The 10414-nt window shown below is 34.6% G+C and overlaps 1 long non-coding RNA gene and 1 pseudogene across 1 annotated transcript; both read right to left on the bottom strand.

Annotated features, from left to right (window-relative positions):
• Positions 1-1179: 1179 nt before the first annotated feature.
• The window catches only part of LOC111384255, a 14001-nt pseudogene continuing 4766 nt past the window's right edge, over positions 1180-10414 (bottom strand).
• LOC111384256 lies at positions 7962-8811 on the bottom strand. Its single transcript, XR_002700869.1, has 3 exons — positions 8516-8811; positions 8296-8418; positions 7962-8211 (listed from the first exon to the last, which is right to left on the bottom strand). It is a non-coding gene; the product is annotated as an uncharacterized LOC111384256 (long non-coding RNA).

The following is a 10414-nucleotide window of genomic DNA, read 5'->3' as shown; positions in this document are numbered from 1 at the left end:
AACCCCTTCGACTTCCAATCTAATTTTCAGGTTGTTTTAACACTTTCACCACTAGCCTAAGCTCTGATACCATTTGTAGAGTTTAAAGTGTAGTATACAAAAGATTATTACAACTACAATGCGAAATAATAAACTCTCAAAGTGTAAAATCGAACCAAAACGATCAAAAGCTTCTTCAACACCACCAATGAAGTGTTCTTGATGTTGAACTCAGATTTGTGCCACACCAGATCATGCACCGTCATCCATGGGAATGACAATGGATATACCAAGAAAAGATCCGCTAGAAGCCACCAAGAATTCGCCAAAGTTATGGAAAGCTCCCACTTGGTTACCTCTCTATGCTCTCTCTCAAATGTTATGCCAAATCCAAGAATGAGAAAAAAGAAGTGGTCTTGTAATTATAGAGCCAATTCATTTGAATTCAAAATTCAAATATTGTACTATGGTCAACAAGAGAGTGACAACACTAGTATAAATAATTGACCATAAGATTAAATCCAACCATAGTATTTAATTTATAGTCCATACTACTCCATAACTAGGACAATCCAAATCACATTCTCTAGACCAATCAACTTGCACCAATAATAGGATGTGATCCACTTTACACAGGTCACTTTCAATTCTGAATAAAAGAGATTACTATACGTTAACATTCAACATAAAATTTTGTCAATTTTTACAAGATGATTCTTAATTCGCATTTTTTAAGGTGTCTTGTATTAACCCTGTATAAAATTTCAAGCATGCTATAGTTGGTAAGATTTAGTTTGAATCTTTCATTGTATTTAGCAATGAACCAATAGCAATTGCCAAAACAAATTCACATCATCTCCATCAAACTTATTGAAAACAAGGCTTAGTTTGTTATCAATGAAAGCTCCAATAAACATTCCAACCATATAAAGGCAATTAGGATCAAACATTTATGAACTGCGACATTACCAAGGTTGTAATAGGAGAATGCTTATAGCAGCATAGAACAGAAAAGGCCATAAGAAATAATATAGCACGGAGATGCACCATTTTAAAAGGTTCTTCATTAAGCCTCTAGAAATCATTATATATATCTGTATATATACATGTTGTTTTAAGAATTATACACGTTTAGTCCATAGAGATTGAAGTCAAACCTTTAGAAGCTTATTAGACTCTCTCGGCTCTTCTCCAAGTTACTCATAGCATTTTTACAACCCAAAGTTATGTTTATTTATATGCATATAAACAAGACCGGAGCCAATCAAATTCACATCTTTAAGACATATGCAAAGATTGAGATAAGTGTCGTTTTCCTAGTTGTTGAATTTTTCTTCTTAATTCGTGTAGCACAGTAGCTCTGTCAAGGAATTCTGAATACAAACTCAAGTCCAGCATTTTAATTACTGTCTTTGCAGCATTGTCAAAATGACCACCTTTGATATAACCTCTTAACAACCATGAAGGGGTTCTTGTTGGGTTTTGATACCCAATAAATCTCTAGCTATAATGTTAACGTGGGATACTATATTTCATAGGTCTAGGCAGATAAATGAAATAAGTCCAACAACCAAGTTCATGAGCTCCACCTTGTCCAATTGTATTCCCTCTTGAATGACTCGAATCTTGGCCCGTTTACATTTCTTTTTGGTCCAAATAAAAGTCTAATCCTAAATTATTTATTTTATGAGATTACAAACCTAGCTATTTTCTAGTGTAATTTTGTGAGAAATTAAAGAGAATTTCGACTGCCCCTTTGAAGTGTGAAAAATAGCCCCTTCTGGTGTCCAAAATCGGTTGATTACTTTGTGTAATTTGTGATTCCTTCATAGCCTACCTTTGTGGTGTTTTCTCCTTACCTTGTGGCTACAAATCATCACCATTTCTTATCCTTTGTGGGTAAGATTGAATAGCAATCGAGGTGAATACATTGATTGTAGATCAGAGCCAGTTGGTTTGGTTGTTGGTAAAGAAAAATACGTTGGACTGAGCCCGAAAAACATTGATTTACAGATCCTTGGAGAGAACTTGCGCAACAGTTCTCTTTCTTTGTAAAGAACTCATAGCCTCCATTTAGGTAAGCAACCGAGCAATAGAACTGACCTCTTTTTGGGAAGCACATATGGCTAACACAATGCCATAAATATCCCCTTTAGCCTCCTTACCCACAAGTTTCATTTCCCACAACTGTCTTTCGGCATCACCTCCTCGCCAGGCACATATATAGACAGCAAGAAGTCTTTCATGAACCACACCATGGATTGATGAGCTATCCACTTCAACAACCCATTTAGACAAGCGCATAACATCATCCAAAACATCTTCTTGATACTTGTTGATCAGCCCAACATTTTCAGTATCCAGTTCAGCAATCGTACTGGATTTGGTGAACCTTTTTAACTTGGTGGAGCTTTGCCTAATTCATTCAACTCTTTCACTACAACTGTCATTACAATTAAATAGCTGTACAACTCTGGCTTCAAACAACATTCTCTTAGGTAAATCACTAATTTTGCTGCATCCATATAGCTTCCCTCTACCTGAAAGAACCAAGTCTTCATATCAACACAGGGAAAATAAGCATACAATATTCTAAGTAGGCATATGAGCAGGGAGTGGATTCATCCGATGTGTGGCTGAAGCATGCCTGTCAATCAATCCGTCAAGACCACAATAATCTCAAACTGCCACACGCACTCGAACAAATAACTGGGCATGCTACAATAATGGAGGACGAAAGGATATTCTTTAAGGACACGATAAGAATCTCTTCATCTAAGTAAAATCCACCATATATTTCTTTGTAAAAGACACTACATATCATTGCAACATTGTAAGAAAAGAAACACAAGTAAAACATATGAAAGCATGTTAATGAATATCTTTGTTGCATGGAACGTGTCTGTGTTCTATATATGTCGGACACATATCGAATACCGACACTCCTTGATCATTTTTTTTAGAAATATTATATATTTTTAGCTCAAAATTATTAGCAAATAACAATAATAACTCATATTTAAAATATTTCAACAAGAAAATTAATAACAAGTATAAAACTAAAATTTATACTCTCCCGTCTCATTTATACAGGCTTGTTTTAATTTCACACAGATTAAGAAATCTTATTTAATGTTATCAAAAAACAATTTTTGCCTATTTATATTTGTACAATTTCAAGATTAAGAGAAAAAAATTGTTATAACTACACAAATTAAATACGGGCATATTAGTAAATGAACAAAACAAAACATTTTTAATGAAAAAACAAGACTATATAATTGAGACAAGAAAATAAAGAAAGTTAGCCTTTACACATGGAAATGAGAGAGTCTTTATAAATGAAAAATTTTAAATTCAACGACTATCATGTTGGTATTTTTTTGAAAAATCACGTATCAAAATATCCAACATGTGTCGGATACATGTGTCAGTATCGGTGCTTCATTGATAAATTTTTATTTCTTTGTAACCTCGTTTGACATTAAGACTTCGGGAGTTTGATAAAAAATTTTATCACATTCAAGTACTATTATACAACCCCTAGATGCCTCATAATTCCTGTTCAATACTCTGGGATCCATGTTCCTATCTTGTGACCAAGCTTGCAACTTTTTGTTAGCAAAATACTCAAATTTCCCAATATAAATTTCCACAAAATGGCATTAATTAGTTGATCCAATAACCAAAAAATGAAACTTGGTGATTTTGTGACCCAGTCCCACCACCATTTTCACCGGCACAAACACAACCAGAACCTTTCACCCCACGCCCAACCATCAATCCATTTGGTGAGACCAAATCGTCCCCTTCTTCACTCAAAGGTTTACAATCAACCTAACCCCTTCAAACTACCATATCCTTTTATAAGGTTTTCACATTATTATATGTTCAATAAAGTAAGCCCCACATGGAGGTTCTGCCTGACTGAATGGAAAGGCAAAATAGTGACAGTCCATGCAATATATCCGTAAGCATCCTCTGCAACACCATTTTCTCCATTAACAAAAAACTGAAAAGCCCAAGCCTATATATCTGCAAAATTGCATTACATATCAGGCATTTTTATGGCCATGAAAAATGTCTCAGAAAAATGCAGCAGAAAATAAGCAATATCATCCATTGGTACTTCGAATATGAGACTTTAAGATCTTTATTTAATGCGAAGAGTTATAAGAACACTGAATCTTGAAAAGATGAAGATAGTGACAAGAAGCAGAATGATAAAAAACTACAGCATATAAATGAACTAAAACCAGAAAAATGTTGGAAAGTTTCCTCAAAATTGACACTTGCCATGTTTGAGTTTATGCACTACAAAAATGAAAATGTGGCTGAATCTTTCTGCAAAAATTTCTGTCATTCACTGCCGCAAGTAGGTTATTAAGTGGATATATACATCTGCAGACAGCCTTTAAAAAGTAAGGCTTCACTGGGTAGACCTACCCATTGCCAACTTTCATGTTCGGTATGCAGCCTAGATGGAAATCAGTGAGGCATTGTAACTGGAGTTAGCTGAAAGTGGTGGCAGGGGTGAGCTGATCCATGGGGCTCAATTTTTGGGCCGGGTTATAGGTTTTTCCACTTCTTTCTCCTTTCCTTTTCCTTTTTCTTTTTCATTTTTAATTATAGAGGGAAAGTTATTGCAACACAAATCAAACCTTTCTATCTTTCAAAAGTTAGGCAAGTGATGTTCACACTTCACATGCACATTTAACAGTCAAAATGGACGGTTCTAGTCTCAAGAGACTACTTGCACACCTAACCTGTAGGTTGGGACTTTACTCTGAAAAACATAAAATAAAGACAACATTGAAAATTAGGCCATAGATTGGGAAACAAATGGCGCAGTTTAAATTTCTAACAAGCCTAGCCCTCTTCTTATGTAGGTATTGGAAGAGAGGTGATCTTTTAATCCGAGTAGACTAAGAAAAGCAATAAATCCAACCAAAAAAGAGAGAGAGAGAGAGAGAACTGATAATCTACTCCTACCAGAACTAGAAACCCTATCAAAATAATAAAATTAATAATAGTAGAATCCTACCAAAAGTGATCTTTTACTAGGTTGTCCACATTTTTCTTCATCAATTTTCCTCAACCAGGCTGGGCAGAATAGCTGAGCAAGTACGAGTGATAGGCCTAAGCTAGTAGCATATTAAAAATTTTACGTGCTTACTTATTCTGCTTAAGATTTACTAATGTTTCCAACATCACATTATGATGAACAAATTTTGTCTCTAAATATTAGTTTAAAATCAAGACCTTTGCGGACCAAATCACCAGGTCCTAAATTTTTACAATTTTCATGTCCAACTCCGAGATCCACACATTGTCTATAAGCATATGAAAATCTGCAGACACCAAGTAAGCATTTAAGCATAAGCAGTCATACAGTAAACAATGTCATAAAAACACTAAATTCAGCACACCCCAGGACATCAACTTTACCAGATGATCAAATTATAATGCTGGAGAGGGAAAAGTAATGACACGATCCGTCCCGAATCACCCTAGTGGACTCGAAACGTGACGTGCGCCGATGATAGATGTTGACTAGATGTCAAATCTATCACCAAGACTGAATATGAGTTATTTTAAAAAAATGTAACAAAATCAAATGTTTATGTAAAATATAATGCGATGGGCCCAAAATATTTACTTCGTGCTTCATCAATATGAATTATAACACTCAACATGTCGTGTGGCTCTTATTCCGAAATCATTAGGCTCTTCTAGCTAAAAAAGATCGATTTCCACCTGTAGAAAAAATCGTGAGAAAATATATGAGTTGAAAACTCAGTGAGTGGAGCAGTTAGAAAATAATTATACTTTTTTCAATTTTACATATCTATCGAAAATGGAGTTCATATCATTTAATAATCCACAAGATAACATCATGTAATTATAACCAAAAGTGAAATATTCACATAAAGTTGTAAAGTATCATCTCAAAATCATAATATGAACATCAGCTGATAACCATGCTATAATCTCATCACATTAAACGTGCTGAAAAATCCACCAAAAATGTACCCTTTGATTGAAATATATAATCCGCCCCTCGAGCTAAGAACTTTCGCCATGGGCCTTTCGCCCTTCCGTGAACGAAAGTCGATCTCAAAAACTTCTCATAATCAACTCTAGAACATGACCAAGGCTCCTCTGTGAACTATATGTACACGATCAAGACCAATGTCAGGTCAAGACCCTCCGTGTAGGATAGAACACGGCTAATGCCATAGAACACGGCCAATGCCCTTTTGTGAACTAGAAGAAGTACATAATCACGAGTACTTTTTTGATCAATCTCAATATCACGTCCCACATACCAAACAAATCTCAATATCACATGTCTCATATACCAAGTCACAAACGTACAATAAATAATCATTGAAATTCCACATGTATCACAATAAAAGATATTTCCATAATAACCATGTGATTCGAACACATAATTGCATATAATTGCACATACTTTAACAATATACTTAATTTATAAATATTTTAAAAATATTTATATTTTTCCAGTCACAGTACTATGTTCGCAAAATCAACCCGGTTGGTAAGCTGTTCTGATATTAGTATCGTCGCCTGAAATACGATATAATTTTTAAATAAACAATTAATTATTTTAAATAATTTCAATAATTAAATAGACAATACCCAAACTTAATCATTTCACGTTTGGGCGATTTCTACAGTCTCTTTAATAACTAAAACTAATTTTTCTTTCACTTTACTTAATTTCATAGTTTATTATACTTAACCCCTTCAATAAAATTGAATTTAATCTAACAATATAACAACTATAAAATCAAATATAACTTGATAATAAGTAACTTTTTACTTACCTTTCAAAATTGAGAAATCCAAATCTAATAGAATAGACCCTCATTTTCTAGCAACTTAGCAAAAATTTTCTATTTTTTCTTCTTTCTTCTTCCTCTCTCTATTTTTCTCTCTCTCTCTCTCTCTCGGATCTCTCTGCATGTTTTTGGTATGTGTAGGCAAATGGATTTGTTTGGAAATGGATTGATATAAAATAAATGCACCGCCTCACCTCTTTTTGTTTACCTCTTTTTTTTTTTTAATTAAACTAATATATTACAAGTAACCATCCATCCAGTGGTTTTAATTAGTAGAAAAGGACATTTATTGGTTTCTAAGGGTGTGTTTGATTTCAAGTAGGAAAATTGTATGGAAAGAAAATATTTTCCAGGTAATTCAATTGCCTGGAAATTATTTACATGGAAAATGGTAATTACACGTGTTTGATTGACTTAAATTTTAACCTAGAAAATGTTGCAATTTTCCAACTTTTGGTGTTTGATAGCCATTATTTTCCATGGAAATAATCATTTTTTCCAACTTTGTCTGTTTGACAACCACTATTTTCCATGAAAATTGTCACTTTTTCCATGGAAAATAGTGGTTTTTTCCCATGAAAATTTGTCAATGTGAGTGATCCAAATTTTAAACAAATTTTAGACATAAATGCGGCCAAATCCTAATCAATCATAATTAATATAACAGTTAATTTGTGGATAAAAATATGCCAAGATTCGATATGGAAAATGTAGAAACACGGTCGAGATGAAATAATTATCCCTAACAATTAAGATTTCTACCACTTACATATTCGTCTTTGCAGTCATAAATAATAATCGGATAATCAATTCAATAAATAATGATGAAATTTCGTCCAATGTATTACATAAAATGAAAATGAAAAAACCCAAAAAATCTGTATCATAAGAAAATAGCAAATAAAATCAACATAGATGTCATACTTTCACATGTTTGTTAAATTATCCAACCAAGTCATCTTAAAATAGTGGAGGCGGATCACGGCCCAGATTCTCAAATACTAAATCACGCATGAATTCTTCATCAGTCAAACTCATAAATACTCTAGCCAGACTCTCATCCGATCGAAATATTTTCATTACTTGCATTATGTCATGCTTTTCTATACCATGCCTTGTAATTTTTCTAGAACCAACTGCCAATTGATGTGGTTTAGCGTATCTAATGTTGCTTGAGTCTCCATAGCGATAGCAATTTTTTTGGATGATTCGGCAATGCTTGATAGGGCAACGAGACTCTCATCATTAGGTTGGGTACGTCGACGGCGAACTTTGTTAGTTCCTCCTTCGGCATTATGCTTAGGAGCGCGAATGGGGCTTGGATCCGTATCCTCATTTTGACCATCAATTTCATGCACAGTTTCATCTAAAAAATAGTAAAATAAGAAATTGTTAGAATCTCTAATATAATACGAATTATATAAATTTGTATGTCTGATCTAGTACGTACCATGATCGGGGGATAAAATGTCATTGCCGGTTACAGCACGATCTCCTGTAGCAGAATCATTTCCAAAAATAGCCTCCAAATTATCATAACGAGAACAAAGTTTGGTCCTCCACTTTCCAAATTCTGGTTTGCCCTACAAGAAAAAGAGTGAAATATGTTTTATGCTAGTTAGGGGGCACCATAAATTATATTAGTAATATTGGTCAATGAAATTTTATACCTTCAACAACTCCTCCCAAGCTAGTACATCGGCTGTGACACGTCCAGTGTGAGGATCTAACCCAAAACCACTCATGCTTAACAACTGACGAACTTCGACATATTCTTTTTTTAGAGTTTTCAATCGCGCCCTCACATTCTTATCAGACACCATCACTCCGCATCCATTGTGCACGCTCTCGATTGCTTTGGACACGTGAAATGATGAAAAGTCATTGTCACTTCTTTTGTGACTAGACAACACTTGATGTAATAGTGCAGTTATCATACAACCATCCATTGCATCACTCCAACGTATTTGACGATTCCTAGAATTAGGATCCACTTGGGTTGAGCTTATTTCCTCCACATCTGAATGAAGGGTTGGTCTAGGAACTCGAAAAGGCGCCGCAGAGCTTTGTCGAATATTTGCCATGAATTGTATAGTGCAAGATTAACTGTTTACGGTCAACCAATAAATAAGAACATTTAAGAAAATTGCATGTCAACAATGTCTCCAATAACAACAATTCCAATTACAATATTTAAAATTCTAGCAATCTTATGTCAACTATTACAGGACATGGGAAAAAAAACAAAAAATATGCTTAATGTCAATACGTCTTCAATTCAATCAATTACTACATATGAAAGTCTAGTAAGTTTATATCCATTACATAGGAAAAAAAAACAAGATTTCAATCGAAATCAATTCCCGCATTCTGATTGGGAAGATAATTAGCCCATATTAAATCAGCAATCGCATTCCTCTTATTAGACCACACTTCCTGATTTGTGAAAGATATGTGAGCATTTGGATTTTCATCTTCAGGTACATCAACACGCGTAGGGTTAACCTCATCATCACTACTATCTAAGTCGTCCTCCTCACAAACATCTTCAACGTCATCAATCCTTAAGAAGTTGTGGATGGCAGAACAGGCAAGGACTATCTTTGCTTGTGTGTCAATGTCGTGATAGGGTTGATGACTCAAATATGCAAATCTTTTTTTTAGCAACCCAATTGTGCGCTCAATAACATTACGTAGAGATGAATGTCGAAAATTGAACAACTCCTCACTACATTCAGGACGTTGACCTTCAATGTCTCTACGATGATAACGAGTCCTACGGTATGGTGTAAGAAAATCCGAAACCGATGGGAAGCCAGCGTCAACAAGGTAATATTTACCTAGGAAAGAGTCGTTCATACGATGGTAGTTAGGTAATTATTATAACTTATGTGTGGAAGAAATGTTTTCAAAATAGTGACAGAACTTACCAACAGGAATTGTTAGCTTATGTCCTTGGCGTAATATTGCACTCCGTAACAATCGACCATCATGTGCAGATCCCTCCCAACCGGCAAGCACGTACGTAAATTTCATATCAAATGTGCAAGCTACTAAAACATTTTGGGAAATCACTTGCTTTCTATTGCGATATTTACCTTGCTCCTCTAAAGACACATACGCAGCTATATGTGTACCATCGATTGCTCCTACGGCATCCTTTAAAAAACAATACTTTTCAAAATAAATGTGAATATTGAAGTTTTAAAAAATATGATGAAATATCTACAAACCACTAACCTGAAAAAAGGAGTACCATGGCTGCACATTTTTTTTCGTATGGTGAGTTATGAGGAGTTGCATTAATCACAAGATCTCTATACAATCCAAGACAAGCGTGTAAGACTCTGTGAAAGTAAAAGCTCACTGTTTGACCAGAGCGAAAGAAAGTAAAATGTCCAGCTCGATTACGTTGGTCATGCCCGACTGTATTCAAAAAAATTGCGACTTGTTCCTCAATTCGAACGTATTTACTGTCAACCAATCCATAAGTTCGCAAACAAGCACATAATCTTTGAAATGGACCTATTTTCATCCTAAGGAGATCACGACATATTGTATCACTCGTG

Source organism: Olea europaea, unplaced genomic scaffold, assembly GCF_002742605.1.
Source record: "Olea europaea var. sylvestris unplaced genomic scaffold, O_europaea_v1 scaffold2879, whole genome shotgun sequence".
Lineage (NCBI taxonomy): Eukaryota > Viridiplantae > Streptophyta > Magnoliopsida > Lamiales > Oleaceae > Olea > Olea europaea.
Note: the sequence above shows the minus strand (reverse complement) of the source record. Positions and strands in the feature narration are given on the sequence as shown.